Source organism: Mus caroli, chromosome 14 (genome assembly GCF_900094665.2).
Source record: "Mus caroli chromosome 14, CAROLI_EIJ_v1.1, whole genome shotgun sequence".
Classification (NCBI taxonomy): domain Eukaryota; kingdom Metazoa; phylum Chordata; class Mammalia; order Rodentia; family Muridae; genus Mus; species Mus caroli.
Genome location: NC_034583.1, coordinates 44,366,185 through 44,370,793, shown reverse-complemented (window position 1 = coordinate 44,370,793; position 4,609 = coordinate 44,366,185).

Genomic DNA, 4,609 nt, shown 5'->3' with positions numbered 1-4,609 from the left:
AGAAGTCGAGCACAAAGGAGCCTCCACCTGAAGCTCCCTTTCGATGTAGAAAAGCTGCACAATGGACTATAAACTTCCCTTTTACCTCAACTGCTGACAGCACACAATCCAAACTGTGGGCATGCAGGATGCTGGAGAGTTGACTGCCCCACTTTGCCTAGACAAAGTAGGACAATCCCCACTAAGTTCCGACTCCGTCTGTCAGATTTTTCTGGGAGGGATGGCTCATCGGTTAAGAGCACTGACTGCTCTTCCAGAGGACCTGGGTTCAATTCCCAGCAACCACATAGTGGCTCACAGGCATCTGTAATGAGATCGGATGCCCTCTTCTGGTGTGTCTGAAGACAGCAACAGTGTACTCATATACATAAAATAAATAATTCTTTAAAAAAAAAAGAAGAGGAAAGAAAAGAAAAGAAAAGAAAAGAAAAGAAAAGAAAAACAGATTTCAAAGAAACTTACTATTCATTTATTTAAAAGAACCAATCACTGCTTGCTTTACCGATACCACCTATGTCTCATGGTAAATGGCCAGATAAAAGATAATCATTATATTAAAAAGATATAAAGTTTATATAAGGTCAAGATATAAAAGCTTAAGCTGTGAGGAACTAAGGAAGTTGTTTTGGGGTCTAAGAAGGTAAGGTTCGTAACCGTAAGCTATGAAGGTTGGAGGATGTGAAAGCTTAAACGGTGAAGGAAGGTGATTTAAGGTATATGAAAGAAACAAAAAGAGCTTCCGATGTCTCCCCCTCACTATGCTACTGTTGTATTAAGACTTCAAAGTTCAAAGTTTTAGCATTAATCAATGAAGTTCTGATAAGTTAGTTATTAGTCTAACTCTAGAAAAGCCTTCCACTGGACAATCCACTAATATCATATAGTCACAAGCTCAAGGCTTTAAGTGTCCTTTGGTTGTTTTCTAAGTATAAACTTAAAAGGGACTTCTCATTTGGGCTAAATTTATATGCATCCAGTCTTCTGGATAGAGAGAAGTCCCCACCCCCCTTCACAGTCTGTAGTCATACTGAAAGTCAAGATCAAGTGAACTCTTGCCCCTTTTACTCCATGGAAGGTTTGTCTTCCCTGAGCTCATCTTAAAGCCTGTTCATGCTTTGAACCCAAAATCACCTCCGGAGCCTCTACAAAGACACAAAGGTGTGAGTCCACTGCCTTCTCTACAGGGTGGGTTGCTAGACAGATTACAACGATTAATGCTAACGTCTCTCACACTTATCACTCTTTATAAACTTAAAAATATTCTTATAGGGGGCTGGAGAGATGGCTCAGTGGGTAAGAGCACCCGACTNCTCTTCCAAAGGTCAGGAGTTCAAATCCCAGCAACCACATGGTGGCTCACAACCATCCGTAACAAGATCTGACTCCCTCTTCTGGAGTGTCTGAAGACAGCTACAGTGTACTTACATATAATAAATAAATAAATCTTAAAAAAAATATTCTTATAAGCTTCAATGGCCCTGCAAAACTGGAAAGCCCTTGGCCTCGTTATGACTGATAAGGGTGGTCCCTGCATGCTCCTGTGGGGAGTTGAGGGATGCTGCTACATCAACAGTCTGGCCTGATGGAGACCAAGATGGACCACTCCAGAAACAGGGGGGAAGGACCTGAAGCCATGCAAACAGTCCTCTTCCTCTCTCTTACTCTGATGGCAGTACTCCTTTTGCCTGGCTCACCCACACTGTGGGACCAACTGTTCTCGTTTGTCTATTCTTTCTTCTAGCCCTTTGCCTTCTCCTCTTCCTCTAGGAATGGATTCCCAAAGTCTCCAGGATGGTAGTTAGCCAAATGCTCCTACACCCATACCTCCCTACGAACACTTGTCCACAAACTCCTGACTCCCCACCACCACCACCACAGGCTCTTTTCAGCAGGAAATATCCAGATGTAATGAATGTCCCTATACCCAAAGAGGGCTGGAACCCCTGCTCACCCCAACACAAGCTGGGAAACCCTATCTGCCCTCCTTCCTTCAAGGCCTCCCACACTGAAAAACTCTGGACAAAGGAATGACTCTACAAGCCTAGTTCCATTCTTTTTTTTTTAAGATTTATTTATTTATTATTTGTAAGTACACTGTAGCTGTCTTCAGACACTCCAGAAGAGGGCGCCAGATCTTGTTACGGATGGTTGTGAGTCACCATGTGGTTGCTGGGATTTGAACTCTGGACCTTCGGAAGAGCAGTCGGGTGCTCTTACCCACTGAGCCATCTCACCAGCCCGCCTAGTTCCATTCTTAGCAGCTGGGTTACCCTCTTTCCCTGATGCTGCCAGCCACCCTAATCCCTACCTAAGTGCTATTGATCGTACTTGGGCCTTCATCTACAGTCTATAAAACTTCCACACTCTAGTCCAGATGTGTAATTTCCTTAGACTGGTTCTTTTGGACTGATGAACCCGCCAGGAGCCTTACCTAATAAACCTGCCTTTATCTACTTTTAATCTGGTCGAATATGGCCTATATATCTGTGTCACCAAGGGAGATCGAGAAAAGGCCTATCATTTATCCCATCTGAGACTTCACAGTCTCAGGTCGTCTAGGGCCACATAACTCTCAGCATCATGGTTCATTCAAGGGCAAACTTCCAAACTCTTGCAAAATTTTTTTAAACATGTATTTATTATATGTAAAGTACACTGTAGCTGTCTCTCATTATTGGATGGTTGTGAGCCATCATGTGGTTGCTGGGATTTGAACTCAGGACCCTTGGAAGAGCAATCGGTGCTCTTAACCACTGAGCCATCTCTCCAGCCCACAAACTTTAAAAAAAAAAAAAAAAGTAAATAAATAAATAACATGATCAGAATCACAACAGTCAACCCACCTCTGGGACCAATTTCTGTCTTAGACACTATTAGGTCCAAATCGGGTCTCAAAAATGGTGGCTCTGGTGACAATACCCTAAACAGAAGGACTCTGGTTGGGTAAACAAAAGGATTGTCGTTGGGTAAACAAAGGCTTAAACTGAGCATTCCTCAAGGATCTCTTAAGGGTTTCTGTTTACCAGGAAAAGCACTTCTTCCCTTTCCCACCCCAATGATCAACTACCTCATATGCATATAGACATATACAAGGTCTGATCCTCAACCTCAACACAGCTCTCAGAACCACTCCAGTGAGCGAGCAACAGGCATGGAAGAACCAGTTTTTGATCAAGTCGTTGATCTTGATCCTTATCACTGGGTTTGTGCCCCACCATCACATAAAAAATAAATAAATAAAATGTGCTGACACACACCTACAATCCCAGCACCCACTAAGGTAAAGGCAGGAGGATCAGAAGTTCTAAGTCGTGGCTGGCTACATAACCAGTTTAAGGCCAGTCTGGGCTATGGAATATAAAATAACAAGAAAAAATATATAAATAAATGTCATGTCTGAAGGCAGGTATGGAGGCTCACACTTGTAATCCCAGTAATCAAGAGGGGGGAAAAATATGTTTGAGACAGCCTAGATCCTGTCTAAAATAAGGTGTGTGTATGTGTGTGTGTGTGTGTGTGTGTGTGTGTGTGTGTGTGTGTATGTTTTGAAACAGGGTCTCTCTATGAAGCTATGGATATCCTGAAACTTGCTATGTAGACTATGCTGGTATCCAACTCAGAACCACGGGCTGCCTGGCCTCCCGGCCTCTGCCTCCACAATGTCAAAATGTATGAACTAACCCATTTTTCTTTCTTTTTCTTGTCTCTTTTTTTTGGAGGGGGGGGACTGCTTTTTGTTTCTTGTTTGTTTGGAGGTCTTTTTTGTTTTTTGGGGTTTTTGGTTTTGGTTTTTGGTTTTTGTCTTTCTGTTTTTGAATCAAGGTCTCACTATGTAGCCCTGAGTAGCCTCGAAGTCATTTTGTAGATCAAGAGGACTTTAAACTGACAGAGCTCCACTTGCCTCTACCTCCCACGTGCTGAGGCTAAGGTATGTACCACCTCCCCTGGCCTTGATTTATTTATTTATTTATTTATTTATTTATTTATTTATTTATTGGTTGGTTGGTTGGTTGTTGGCTGGTTGATTGGTTGGTGGTTGGTTGGTTGGTTGGTTGGTTGTTGGTTGGTTGGTTGGTTGGTTGTTGGTTGGTTGATTGGTTGGTTGGTTGGTTGGTTTGGTTGGTTGGTTGGTTGGTTGGTTGGTTGATGGGTTTGGTTGGTTGGTTGTTGGTTTGTTGGTTGGTTTGGTTGGTTGGTTGGTTGGTTGGTTGGTTGGTTGGTTGGTTGGTTGATTGGTTGTTGGTTGGTTGGTTGGTTGGTTGATTGGTTGTTGGTTGGTTGGTTGGTTGGCTGGTTGTTGGTTGGTTGGTCGTTTGGTTAGTGGTTGGTTGGTTGGTTGGTGGTTGGTTGTTAGTTGGTTGGTTGGTTGGTTGGTTGGTTTACTGTTGTATTGTTCTCCTGAAGAATGAGCTGAGGTCCTTGCATGTATCAAGCAAGCACTCTTAGAACTGCTGAGCTAAAACCCTGTTGTGTTAGTTTGTTTGATTGAGTTTTAGAAGTACAGTTGCAGCCAGGCGTGGTGGCGCACACCTTTAATCCCAGCACTCAGGAGGCAGAGGCAGGCGGATTTCTGAGTTCGAGGCCAGCCTGGTCTACAAAGTGAGTTCCA